The sequence below is a fragment of the Coregonus clupeaformis genome, chromosome 26 (genome assembly GCF_020615455.1).
Source record: "Coregonus clupeaformis isolate EN_2021a chromosome 26, ASM2061545v1, whole genome shotgun sequence".
NCBI classification, from domain to species: domain Eukaryota; kingdom Metazoa; phylum Chordata; class Actinopteri; order Salmoniformes; family Salmonidae; genus Coregonus; species Coregonus clupeaformis.
Genome location: NC_059217.1, coordinates 49,081,370 through 49,096,214, shown reverse-complemented (window position 1 = coordinate 49,096,214; position 14,845 = coordinate 49,081,370). Strand labels below are relative to the sequence as shown.

General features: G+C 46.5%; 1 protein-coding gene across 1 annotated transcript in view; it reads right to left on the bottom strand.

The window, feature by feature from the left end:
- The window catches only part of ppp2r3a (protein phosphatase 2, regulatory subunit B'', alpha), a 38,736-nt gene extending 31,225 nt beyond the window's left edge, over positions 1 to 7,511 (bottom strand). Inside the window, exon 1 of the mRNA XM_041904320.2 lies at positions 7,214 to 7,511. The gene's annotated coding sequence lies outside the window, so the exon portion shown is untranslated. The remainder of the gene's footprint in view (positions 1 to 7,213) is intronic.
- Between the last annotated feature and the right edge of the window lie 7,334 nt (positions 7,512 to 14,845).

The window sequence follows — 14,845 nt, the reverse complement described above, 5'->3', positions numbered from 1 at the left end:
GAGGACCAACACACTAACACACCCACAGAGACAGACACTGATTCTGGAGCTGTAGGGCAAAGCACACAAACACACCCACAGTTCTTGGACTGAGTCTCCTACCTCTGTCACCCGAGGGTTAAACACAACGGAGCGGCAGGCGTACAAGGACATGACACACCCACACAAGCTGGCCTACACCTGCCTGAGCACCACTGTTTGGCCTGCTTGTGTTTGATATGCTGCCTAAGTAGCTGCATCTAGGTCTACTCCCTTATGAAAAAAGAACATGAAATCACTACTTAAGGCGTCAGCATGCTTCAGTTCGGCTGGCGTCTAGCCAAACTCGTGCTCACCTTCGCTTGAAAAATGGTAATAGTACTGTTTGTCCATTTTGAGATGCCATTTAGAGATGCCTCAAAATAGTCCGAATTCATCTAAGATAACTCAAGAAATCTGTCATTAATTTTGCCGTTTTTGCCAAGGAGTACTTAGTCGCGCAATTTTACATCTAAGACGTTTGGTGCAGTATTTCTCAATGAAAACATGTGCATGAAAATGAGCCGTCTCTCGTTGAACGACAACAAAGACTTCACTGCAGAATCCCTACTGCTGAGAAAAATGTTTTGCGTGCCCGAACAGCTGAAAAAACTCTTACCAAAGTCCAAAACGTTGTCATAATATAAGCACAAACTCTTCCAAACCGTTTCAGCTGGGAAGCATGCGGAAGCCTTTAGACTGCCTAGTTGTGTTGTGCTTGTGTTTCCAATAGCCTACAAAGACGTTTGTTGTACAACATGACAAACACGTCCGTTGTACAACATGTCAAAGTTTGTAGACTACACCAGACAAAGATGTGTGATCATGGAGGGAGGGAGGGAGGAGGGGGAAACGTCAGAAGGGTGGTCAGCAGCTATGTAAATAATCTACGTAGAGAATCCCTCACATGTGCAGGACCTCTCGGACCTTTAGGTGTCAGGAAGAAAAGTCCGGGAAAAGTCGGATCTGCAGCCACTCCGTTTAAGATAACCCTTTCTACAGTCTATCATAAAGGACCGCATCACATAAACACTCCAGCCAACCTCTGACCCCTAAACACACATCACAAATACACACCTACACACCCTAAACACACACTTACAGTAAGTACACGTTTCAACAGGCTTGAATGGCTGCTCTGTTCTCTCGTTCAACAGTATTATAATGTGAACTGTGTCCCCTGTTGATTTAACTGTGATTACAGTTCAAAGTCTGCATTCTCCAGTTACATGTCATCTCTTCAATATAAAGATCTGGACACGTCTCATACTAGAGTTACTGGCTACAGGTGCAGGTATGTCTTTGATTGTTGAAAACACACACAGATCTTTGACGGGAATGAGATCAGACGCATAGCTGGAGAATCACGTCACTGGTGAAAGAATGGAACTGATATCAGACTACCCTGTTTATCCCCGGGCACACACACACGGTTGAGGTTGGACATAGCAGGGTCTGTTGCGTGTAGCGTTGGCAGGAAATAGCATGGAGGTGGGCTGTCTGGTCTCGGGCCCACAGCTCTGCAGCCTCTATCTCGCCAGCCAGTCTGAACACCACTGTGTGTGTGTGTGTGTGTTGTCCTTGCTTTAGTGCACACACAAACACACACACACACACACCCCCTGGGACTCATTCGATTTACAACCGCTCTCCTTCTATCATCTCTCTCTTTTCCACTTTCTCTCTGATGCTCACTACATACTTTCCCACTGGAGGGAGAGGGAGGGAGAGGGAGGGAGAGGAGGGAGAGGGAGGGAGGGAGGGAGGGAGGGAGAAGGGAGGAGAGGGAGGGAGGGAGGGAGGGAGAGGGAGGGAGAGGGAGGGAGAGGGAGGGAGAGAGAGGGAGGGAGAGGGAGGGAGAGGGGGGGAGAGGGAGGGAGGGAGGGAGGGAGAGGGAGGGAGAGGGAGGGAGGGAGGGAGGGAGGGAGGGAGGGAGGGAGAGGGAGGGAGGAGGGAGGGAGAGGGAGGGAGAGGGAGGGAGAGGGAGGGAGAGGGAGGGAGAGGGGAGGGAGGGAGGGAGGGAGGGAGGGAGAGGGAGGGAGAGGGAGGGAGGGAGGGAGGGAGGGAGGGAGGGAGAGGGGGAGAGGGAGGGAGAGGGAGGGAGAGGGAGGGAGAGGGAGAGGGAGGGAGAGGGAGGGAGAGGGGGGAGAGGGGGGAGAGGGAGGGAGGGAGAGGGAGAGGGAGGGAGGGAGGGAGAGGGGGGGAGAGGGAGGGAGAGGGAGGGAGAGGGGGAGAGGGAGGGAGAGGGAGGGAGGGAGGGAGGGAGGAGGGAGGGAGGGAGGGAGGGAGGGAGGGAGGGAGGGAGAGCAAGGGAGAGGAAGGGAGAGCGAGGGAGAGGGAGAAAAAGAGAAAGACGCAGAAAGGAGTGGGGGATGGAGGGAGGGTGACAAAGTTTAGTCCTGGAACTGTCTAGAGAAGACTGAGAGTTGAGAAAGAGTTCTAAAAGTCAGCCATGGGGGAGAGATGGATGGAGGTGGAGAGGGTTGATACTGGACGAAAGAGAAAGAGGGAAAGAGAATGGAGAAAGAAAGGGGGGAGAGGGGTGGTCATATTCTCCCTGAGGAGGGCCTCCCTCCCTCCTCTTCCCTCCCTCCCTCCATCTGTTATCATATGTTAAAGTACTTAGCTCTGCTAGCACCGATCATTGTGTTCAACTGTGACACTCACTAACTACACAAACACACAAACAGACTTCTTGCTCTCTATCTCTCTCCAACTTTCTTTCTTTCTCTCTCCCTCTCTCTTCCTCTTATCTTCATAACTATTTCATCTGTTTCAGATACGCATGGTCCACCCACATTCACCACTAAAATGTCAACACACACACACACCAACACACCACACACCAACACACGGTCTGTCAGTCAGTCTGGTAAAGAACTCATTCTCACCACTAAAATGTCAACACACACTCACAAAAGCTCCGAATCCCTTTTCCCATCTCTCTCGGTTCCTACAGAGAACAAAGAAATTTCCTATAGAGTGGCAAGGCCCCATCCACACAAATGGCCCCCATTGACCGAAAGCTTAGCAATAAATCCCGACATCAGCATTGGCCCTAAGGCCGGTGTTCAATCGATTGTAGAGGAAAGTTTCCAGATAGTCTTTATTTACACAGCAGCAGCACTTCTCAAAGCGCTCTCCGGAAAGACAATTTACTGATTTGAGGCCAGAGGGAAAAATAACAATAAAACATTTTTAGCTTCGGTCTAAAATACTCCTCCTGAATTCCTCTCCCATTCATGCTGTCACTGAGCCACTAACACACACACACTACACTACACTAACACACACACACACACTACGCTAACACACATACACTACACTACACACTGACACACTACACTACACTAACACACACACACACTACACTACACACTAACACACACTACACACACTAACACTACACTACACTATACAATGGAGTAGTTCTTCTCTCTCACTTTCTGTATTTCACTTCATCCTTCGGCTTTCTCTCTCTCTCTCTCTCTCTCTCTCTCTCTCTCTCTTCAATTCAATTCAATTCAAGGGGTTTTATTGGCATGGGAAACATATGTTTACATTGCCAAAGCAAGTGAAATAGACAATAAACAAAAGTGAAATAAACAATATAAAATGAACAGTATAAATTACACTCACACAAGTTCCAAAGGAATAGAGACATTTCTAATGTTATATTATGTCTATATACAGTGTTGTAACAATGTGCAAATAGTTAAAGTACAAAAGGGAAAATAAATCAACATAAATATGGGTTGTATTCTCTCTCTCTCTCTCTCTCTCTGTCATCTTCTGCCACTGCTGGATGAATGCCTGATCCAGGATAGTGTGGCAGTGCGTTCATGTGAGTGTGTGCATGTGTGTGTGCACGCCAGTGTGTGTGTGTGTACCGGACAGACGGACAAAGAGAGCCAGTGTATAGGAGGAAATTGGCCACTGAGGACAGCTATTAACTCATTACACACACACACGCACACACATGCACACACGCACACACGCACACACACACATTCCAGAGGCAACAGATCCCAGTGCTGTCAAAGTGACAATGAGGCCAGTCAATGAGATGGGAATCAATCTATTGCTCCCTCTCCCTCTCTCTCGCTCCCTTTCTCTCTCTTTCTCTCTCTTTCTCACAGCCTTTCCACTTGTTGTGTCGTCATTGTAACCAATCTCAAGGTACATACACCAGTGTTCAGGGGCGTAGGCAAGTGTGTATGTGAGTGTGTTCAGGGGCGTAGGCAAGTGTGTATGTGAGTGTGTTCAGGGGTGTAGGCAAGTGTGTATGTGAGTGTGTTCAGGGGTGTAGGCCAGTGTGTATGTGAGTGTGTTCAGGGGTGTAGGCAAGTGTGTATGTGAGTGTGTTCAGGGGTGTAGGCCAGTGTGTATGTGAGTGTGTTCAGGGGCGTAGGCAAGTGTGTATGTGAGTGTGTTCAGGGGTGTAGGCCAGTGTGTATGTGAGTGTGTTCAGGGGTGTAGGCAAGTGTGTATGTGAGTGTGTTCAGGGGTGTAGGCCAGTGTGTATGTGAGTGTGTTCAGGGGTGTAGGCCAGTGTGTATGTGAGTGTGTTCAGGGGTGTAGGCCAGTGTGTATGTGAGTGTGTTCAGGGGTGTAGGCCAGTGTGTATGTGAGTGTGTTCAGGGGTGTAGGCCAGTGTGTATGTGAGTGTGTTCAGGGGCGTAGGCCAGTTTATATGTGAGTGTGTTCAGGGGTGTAGGCCAGTGTGTATGTGAGTGTTTTCAGGGGCGTAGGCCAGTGTGTATGTGAGTGTGTTCAGGGGCGTAGGCCAGTGTGTATGTGAGTGTGTTCAGGGGCGTAGGCCAGCGTGTATGTGAGTGTGTTCAGGGGCGTAGGCCAGTGTGTATGTGAGTGTGTTCAGGGGCGTAGGCCAGTGTGTATGTGAGTGTGTTCAGGGGCGTAGGCCAGTCCAGAACCACAGGTTGACTGCAGGGGAAAGTCCAGACAGGAGAACTCTTATCACAGGTAGTCCTCTCTCTCTCTCTCTCTCTCTCTGTCTCTCTCTCTCTCACACACACACACACACACACAGAAGGACTTAACTCATTAAAGCTGCCCTGACTTGAACTGAAGGGTGTGTGTCCAAATTTCCTTGTTCTCTCACCAATTACATCTCACACACACCCTAACACATCTTTAGACCTGCTCAATAGATGAATCACGCATGACACGTGTGTGTGTTTGTGTCTCAGCAATATGGAAACAGTCTCGCTATCCTCCGTCACCTACGGCTGAAATGGACACTCTCCAACTCAAACACACACACACAGACACACAACACACAGACACACAACACACAACACACACACACAACGCACACACCCAGACACACACACACAGACACACACACTGCCCAGAGCAACAACTGTCTGTGAAAAGACGCACCTCTATAAAGAACTGTGAGAAATCTGGACCCTAACAAGCACTTTTCCAAAACACACACACACTCTCACCAACAGAACACACTCTCTAATACACCACAAGGCCACGGTGGGATAAGGGTGGGCAATGTTGTCTGAATGTTATATCACATCATAACTCTTATAGTACTGGTATATAACAGTATCTTTATTTCAGAATCCCAGTAGTGATCATCTGAATAGTCATTCCCCCACAGCAATACATCCCCTGTCTCCTCCCCTGCCTCTGTGGTCTGGCTGACTGTGTGTGTGTGTTTGTTTGAGTCGCACACGCACACACCACAGCCCTGCCAGACTGGTCTCTGTGGCAGTCCAAGCGTCGGTCTATCCAGCCAGGGTCGAGTTACGGCTTTACCAGATCTCTGATTCACACACACACACACACTTTCAAACACACACACACCCCAAAGCCACGTCCACTCACAGAACTATACAGCAAAATCTAGATAGCACAAAATTAGCATTATGGGAGTGTATGCGTGTGCCTGTGTGTGTGTGTGTGTGTGTTCCAGGTCTATTCTGGGAGAATTCCAGAGGGGAGACCCTGTGACTGACTCCTCCCCCCAGGAACTAACAGGATGTATCACAGGGTGACAGAGAAGCACCTCCATTACATAAGGCATCATGTCAGATCTATTCATGACATTTCTATCTGCTACATTCTGTCTCAGTAAGTAGCCTTGTCTGAGCCAGTACAGCAGGAGCCTATCTCCTATTCTGTAGGAAAGCAGCTTGATCTACACCCGCTGGACAGGACGCCACTTTATCGCTTGATTACCCCTAAGCCTCAGAAACAGGCTTCTAACTAGACAGGATTTTGGAAGCCTGGCCACGCGAGACTAGTTTACGCCCCAATCCATCTCCTTGGTTCATGCTGACTGCCAAGCAAAGAGGCATTGGGTCCCATTTTTAGAGTCTTTGGTATAACTCAACAGGGGATTGAACCCCCAACCTTCCAATCTCAGGGCGGACACTTGAAGTCCACTCACCTGGTGTCCCAGGTCTGAATCCCTGATTATGAGTGAAGGATGAAAACCTCCAGGTCTGTGTTGAGAAAGGACCTCTAGGGAAAGATGGGAGGGATATTCTCTGTCTGTCGCACATTATTTGAAGGCTACCTACAAAAGGACTTCATAACACATTTATAACCCATAACACATTCATAAGCAGTGTCAATGTCAACCAACTCTCTATTAAATGATTATGCAGTGCTTATGTATGGTTATCAACGTGTTTAGGAATCCTTATGTAGGTAGCTCGGTGCCCTACCAACAGTGTTACAAAATAGTCTAACATGGCAAAATATAAGCAACAACTAAGATATTCCGTTTTTGCCTGTATATTCAGTGCATCAAATGGGCACTTTGCTACGTTCAGTAGGGCACGATATATAGTCTACTGTCATGCAGATTATAATAGAAACTAACATGTGTGTCATTATTGGTCAAGTTCAGGTAGAAATCCGTTTCAAAACGTCTTAGTTTAGTAGAGGTTATCCCCCCGCCCATCCCAACCCAAACCAATGATCCAGCACTATCAGAGCACACTCTCACACCCACACACCAACTCAAGCGGCTTTATAGCCAATGGAAGTAGCCTAGCCTACAACCAACACTGCGACTCGACTCAACTATCAACAAAAACTTGCAAAACACACACATTTTAACTGCCTCCCGCGGTTCTCACACACTGCGATCAGTAAAACTCGGCTCGTACCGAAAATACTGCAAATAAGATATAACGCACGCGTAGCCTACCTTTTCTTTTATCCCTTTCGCTCTTTTTTTTTTATTTCCCCTCGTGTCCTCCGTCACGACCGGTCGTTCAGCTCCACATATCGTCCGCGATAGGTAGAATCCTAAAAGCCTTTCGCTCTCGGCTTCCGCCAGAGAAGAACAGACCGTGATTTGGTGTTGTCGGTCCGTTCCGCCAGAGAAGAACAGAACGTGATTTGGTGTTGTCGGTGGAGCGAGCTGAGCCTCAGCAGCGTCTCCACTGGGGCTCGAGCTGTTCGGTGTGTGTGTGTGTGTGTGGTATTGTGTGTCAGTGTGAGAGAGAGGGGGAGAGAGAGAGACAAGTGACAGCTCCTGGAGAGAACGAGCAGCATGCCCGTGAGCAAACTGGGGCGGGAATTTGTATGGAGTGACACGCACGCATACACATATTAACCCATTTAATATACATATTGACCTGTCAATGAGTCACACTGAGTCAGAGCTCAGAGATTAGGGCAGGCTATATTCTTGTCGAAGTAGGCCAGGCTACATTTGTTTTTTTGTGTATGATGTGCTTTGTGTTGTGTTATTGTATTATTGAACCGTGTGTGTGCGTGTGTGGGTGTGTGCGCGTGCATGCGTGTGTGTGTATGGCGGTGGGGCTATACATTAGCTATCATACAGCATCATCCTCTTTCTGTTTAAATCTCATTATCATCTCAAACATATATTTGAATTTTATAATCTACCTGAAATTAACCCCTTTAACACCTGACAGGCTCACAATGTCTGTTGCTATGGGAACCAGCCAGGTATACATCTCTGTTACTATAGAAACCAGGTACCTCAAAATTATATTCATATATAAGCCAACAACTATATCTCAAACACACACACACACACATTTCTGATACACACGCACACCTCTAATACACACACACACACCTTGGATCCTTCTCCAAATCCCTACTGGAATGTGGCTCCTATAACCAAATCAGTGGTCACAAGGCGCATCAATGACACACAGGGTGTGTGTATGTCCGTGTGTGTGTGTGTGTGTGTGTGTGTGTGTGTGTATGGGCAGTAACGTGGTCTTCCCACACTACAGTAAAAATAAACATTGAGGCTCAATTAAGGGAGCCAGTCTGACTTCCGAACACTAGAAGAGATTTCAACACAGTAACAGAGGTGGTTCAGTGAACTATGGTTGCGGGATAACCTTGCCTGACACCTGATGACTTGTGTTAGCTCCCCACGGTAATAACTACGTACAATTGGCCCAGCGTCGTCCGGGTTTGGCCCGTGTAGGTCGTCATTGTAAATAAGAATTTGTTCTTAACTGACTTGCCTAGTTAAATAAAGGTAAAATCAAATCAAATAAATATAAGAGAGTAGGTCCCCCATCCCATCCCTGTCTTGACCTGGTCTCATACCAGGAACGCTCTGCACAACAAGTGTCCCTGGTCGTCTTCAAACACAAACACACACTGTACGGTTTAACTGACTGATCTGTCAGCATTATACAGTACATTCACTGCCTTCCTGTCCTCGCCCTTTGCCCACGACCCCTGTGTGTGTGTGTGTGTGTGTGTGTGTGTGTCTAAGCTCCTGCTGAAAGCAACAGATGCCAGAAATACAGCGTCACTCACACAAACATGCAGATGGGCAAGGACGACCAGGTCACACACACACACAGCTCAAGGAGGGTGTGTGTGTATCCTCCCTACAGGCAGACCCTTGGTCAATTTGAACGGTTTCAGACAGAGATAAACATCTCTCTCTCCATCCTTTCTCTCTCTCTCTCTCTCTCTCTCTCTCTCTCTCTCTCTCTTGCATCTATCTACAGTGAGGGAAAAAAGTATTTGATCCCCTGCTGATTGTGTACGTTTGCCCACTGACAAAGAAATTATCAGTCTATCATTTTAATGGTAGGTTTATTTGAACAGTGAGAGACAGAATAACAACAAAAATATCCAGAAAAACGCATGTCAAAAGTGTTATAAATTGATTTGCATTTTAATGAGGGGAATAAGTATTTGACCCCCTCTCAATCAGAAAGATTTCTGACTCCCAGGTGTCTTTTATACAGGTAATGAGCTGAGATTAGGAGCACACTCTTAAAGTGAGTGCTCCTAATCTCAGTTTGTTACCTGTATAAAAGACACCTGTCCACAGAAGCAATCAATCAATCAGATTCCAAACTCTCCACCATGGCCAAGACCAAAGAGCTCTCCAAGGATGTCAGGGACAGGATTGTAGACCTACACAAGGCTGGAATGGGCTACAAGACCATCGCCAAGCAGCTTGGTGAGAAGGTGACAACAGTTGGTGTGATTATTCGCAAATGGAAGTAACACAAAATAACTGTCAATCTCCCTCGGCCTGGGGCTCCATGCAAGATCATACCTCGTGGAGTTGCAATGATCATGAGAACGGTGAGGAATCAGCCCAGAACTACACGGGAGGATCTTGTCAATGATCTCAAGGCAGCTGGGACCATAGTCACCAAGAAAACAATTGGTAACACACTATGCCTTGAAGGACTGAAATCCTGCAGCGCCCGCAAGGTCCCCCTGCTCAAGAAAGCACATATACAGGGCCGTCTGAAGTTTGCCAATGAACATCTGAATGATTCAGAGGAGAACTGGGTGAAAGTGTTGTGGTCAGATGAGACCAAAATCGAGCTCTTTGGCATCAACTCAACTCGCCGTGTTTGGAGGAGGAGGAATGCTGCCTATGACCCCAAGAACACCATCCCCACCGTCAAACATGGAGGTGGAAACATTATGCTTTGGGGGTGTTTTTCTGCTAAGGGGACAGGACAACTTCACCGCATCAAAGGGACGATGGACGGGGCCATGTACCGTCAAATCTTGGGTGAGAACCTCCTTCCCTCAGCCAGGGCATTGAAAATGGGTCGTGGATGGGTATTCCAGCATGACAATGAACCAAAACACACGGCCAAGGCAACAAAGGAGTGGCTCAAGAAGAACCACATTAAGGTCCTGGAGTGGCCTAGCCAGTCTCCAGACCTTAATCCCATAGTAAATCTGTGGAGGGAGCTGAAGGTTCGAGTTGCCAAACGTCAGCCTCGAAACCTTAATGACTTGGAGAAGATCTGCAAAGAGGAGTGGAACAAAATCCCTCCTGAGATGTGTGCAAACCTGGTGGCTAACTACAAGAAACGTCTGACCTCTGTGATTGCCAACAAGGGTTTTGCCACCAAGTACTAAGTCATGTTTTGCAGAGGGGTCAAATACTTATTTCCCTCATTAAAATGCAAATCAATTTCTAACATTTTCGACATGCGTTTTTCTGGATTTTGTTGTTGTTATTCTGCCTCTCACTGTTCAAATAAACCATCCATCCATCCATCCATCCATCCATCCATCCATCCATCCATCCATCCATCTCTCTCTCTCTCTCTCTCTCTCTCTCTCTCTCTCTCTCTCTCTCTCTCTCTCTCTCTCTCTCTCTCTCTCTCTCTCTCTCTCTCTCTCTCTCTCTCTCTCTCTCTCTCTCTCTCTCTCTCTCTCTCTCTCTCTCTCTCTCTGTATATATGTATGTATGTATGTATGTATGTATCTACCTACCTACCTACCTACCTACCTACATACCCACCCACCCACATTAGTTACATTAGTTACATTAGTTCACTGCTTATCATTATTGACTGACTTAGGTAACATTGCTGTACCTGAACATTCATACCAATGAAGTTGAGTTTAATTGAACTGAGGGGTTCTCTGCTTCCTGTATTACCCTGTTATCCCCAACAACAGCTGCCTCTCATCAGTGTCACCACGACAACAGCTGGGGGGGAAGGGAGGAGAGAGAGGGGAATGAGTGCGAGGAAGAGAGAAAGAGAGGGAGAGAAAGAGAGAGGGGGGGAGAGAGAGAGAGGGAGAGCGGGAGAGAGAGGGTGTGAAACTAGGTTTAACAGCCTACCTGTGGGCTTCGGTTTGTGGGGCGCTTAACTGCAGGGGTACAGGGAGGGGGGGGGGGTCATAGCCGCGGGAAGTAGGGGTGCTGAGGGTGCTGCAGAAAAATCAGAATTTCAAAAGAATATGAATAAAATAAATATATACATTCTTTTTTATATATAATTTTTTTCACAAAAGTAGTGCACTGGGCCTTTAATAGTATTAGCGGACCAATTAAGAGGTCTTTAGCCTGGGCTAAAACATTTTTTTAGCATCTCTGCTTTGGCAAAAAAGGTAGTTGTATAATTAAGAACAGTATCTTGCAGGATTCAATAGTTGGAATTGTAAGAGTTGTTGCCCTGTCCCTTTCTCTGCAATTGTTATTCTAATGGAATCCAGAAAGAACAAAACCCTGTCCTCAAGCATTTACATCAAAAGGTGCAAAGTTATGGGCAAAGACACAAAACATCCACATCAAATTAAATATTTGTATTGATCAAATAACATGGAAAACAACCACTTTCTGTGCAGTATTAATTTACCATCCTTACAAACCACTTAATGTAAATGTACTTACCAGGCCCACCTTTGGCTGCGCTCCTGCCCAGTCATGTGAAATCCATAGATTAGGGCCTAATGAATTTATTTGAACTGTAACTCCGTAAAATCATTGAAATTGTTGCATGTTGCGTTTTTTTTTTTCTTCAGTGTATTTCAAGAAACCTATCTCAGGCGTTATCAGATTAACTGTTTTGTACAGATAATTATCAGACTCAAGTTACAAATGCTGGTAAACACTCAAATACATTTTTTCACAAAAGTAGTGCACGAGGCCTTTACTAGTCCTGTATTAGCGGACCGATATAGATGTCTTCAGCACGGCAACCAAAACAATCGCAGTACCCCCACCCCCCAACTACTTCCCGCGGTGATGGGGGGGTGGGGGGGGGGGAGAGAGGGGAAGGAGGGAACAGAACATCAGGATCACATCAAGAAGCAGAGAGGCTCATGGGAGATAGATTGGGCGTCGGCTATGGTGAGAGGAAGTGTGTGTGTGTGTATGTGTTTGTGTGTGTGTGTGTGTGTGTGTATGTGTGTGTTTGTGTGTGTGTGTGTGTGTGTGTGTATGTGTATGTGTGTATGTGTGTATTTGTGTGTGTGTGTGTGTGTATGTGTGTGTGTGTTTGTGTGACTACCAATAGAACAGTAGAAGACAGACCTCTTTGTGTTTCAAAGTTCAGGGCTAAGATTCTGACTCACAGAAAGCAGCTCTCTGACCCCTGACCCTTAACCCCTAACCGCTAACCCAAACCTCTCTCTGCCAGCCTGATTTCTATCCTACTAGCCTGCCCTATTCCCTCCCTACCCCTTCCCTCTGGCCCTAACCCTTTGATGTTTGAAAGTCGTAAATGTGGAAGAAATATAATGGAAGCCTTACCTTACCACTACACTGTTTGGGAGTTTGAGTAGATTTTTTTTCAATGTTTGAATGTTGACTCAGATTTGCAAACAGGTGTGTGGATGAGCGTGGCTTTGTCTTTCTGCCCCAAGCACATTATTACAAGATCATTACAGAGTTATACTGTAGTAATCAGTGTGTGTGTGTGTGTGTGTGTGTGTGTGTGTGTGTGTGTGTGTGTGTGTGTGTGTGTGTGTGTGTGTGTGTGTGTGTAAATGGCGAGGTCACCCATGTCTTCCATATGGCAGTTCAGACTCGAGACACACTCTAATTTTCTCCACTGGACAAATTTAGAAAATCCACTCACTTCCCTCTCCCCATTTCCCCCTCCTTCCCCTCTTTCATTCCCTCCTCCCTCTCTTGTACTGTCGTCTCTTGGACTGTCGTCTCTTGGTATTGGTTGGGTGTGTGTGTGTGTGTGTGTGGGTGTGTGGCATTGGGGGCAGACTGACTGCCTCTGGCTGACTGGAATTACAGTAAGTTAAACATGAGTAAATTACACATTTTTCCATTTCAGCATTTCTCTCTGTCACACACACACAGACTGAGGTGGTGGTTAAAGTAATCTAACATGAATAAATGCATGAGACAGAAATGTGTTTCCATTCCAGTCAGCCTCTGGCTCACAACTCAACCCTTTCGTCTGCCACAGGAGACAGAGAAGCTAGCCTCCGGGTTGGGAACAAGACCCACACACACACACACACACACACACACACACACACACACACACACACATAGCATTCTGAGTAGCTAGTTTCCAGTAGTTGAGCAAGAGACACATACATAAACACACATGAGGGGGAGTGAGCAAGTTCACACTTCTAGGAGAGAAAAGAAACACACCCATCTTCCATAATCTGACACGGTCTAGTGCTGGTGGTCTACAAACACACACACACACACACACACAGTTGTGTTTTGGAAAATGAGGGGGAGAGTTCAGATCTAAAATTCTATTCTGCTGTTTGTTTACGTTTCCAGGAGGGTCTCCAGGGGCCGAGATACAGTGTGGGAAGAGAGAGAGAGAGAGAATGGAGGGAGAGAGAGAGAGAGAGAGAGAGAGAGAGAGAGAGAGAGAGAGAGAGAGAGAGAGAGAGAGAGAGAGAGAGAGAGAGAGAGAGAGAGAGAGAGAGAGAGAGAGAGAGAGCATTTAAATACTATTAGGGAGGGTATATTTCTGGTCAAATCAAATCAAAGTTGATTGGTCGCGTACACAGATTTGCAGTTGTTATAGCAGGTGCAGCAAAATGCTTATGTTTCTAGTTGCAACAGTGCAGTAGAATGTCTCGCAAATACAATACAAATACACAAATAATAAATCAATCGAAACAAGAAATCAAGAAATTACAGAATGGGTCCAATCAACAACCCAGAGTAGGTATATTAGAGTGAGCATGTGTCAGAATCTAGAATATAAATACATGGTGTGTATAGACAGTGTATAATTTGGAAAGAAAATGGTATGTACAGTAGTAGGTATATTAGGCTAGGTATATTACAGTATATACATACACAGTGAGTAAACAACAGTATATAAACAGAATATGTAAAAATGTATGCACTCACTAACTGTAAGTCGCTCTGGATAAGAGCGTCTGCTAAATGAGTAAAATGTAAATGAATATGAGGTGGTCAGCGTTCAATGACTCTATCTATGGGGCATTAGTCTCAAGGTGCAGGGCAGAGTACCGGGCAGGTAGCCGGCTAGCGACAGTGTCTAAGGTGCAGGGCAGGGTACCGGCTAGTGATTGCTGTTCAACAGTCTGATGGCCTGGAAATAGAAGCTGTTTTTCAGTTGGTCAGGACTCAGGACTGATGGTCAGGAAAAACCCTTGCTGTAGCTGTCTTTTGGTTCAGTGGCTGGCCACTGACGACCCCTGGTGTCCTAAACTTACCAATGCCAGTACAGACCACACCGTTTACTACTACATGTTTGAAATTTTGAGACCAATAGCGTTATCTACTGGTCGTACTAGTCAACTGCAGTCCGAACGAAAAACTTAGTATCCCGTACTTCCATTCGCTGTAGTCTCTCCCACACTGTGGTAGTTCAGGGACTTTGGAGTGCAGTGTAGTTAGCTTAATGATTCGGACTTTGCTCGTCAATACCTCTTCAACGGAACATGCCAGGATTATATAAATGTCATATTCTAAATCAGTTGACGATGGCGAACAAGTTGCACCACCAGATGCCAACTCTCACGCCGTGAGACACAAGTATTTGATCCTCTTCTCACGCTCTCACGGCACACCTCTTATATCTCACGCATTGAAAAGTACTGCCTTTAT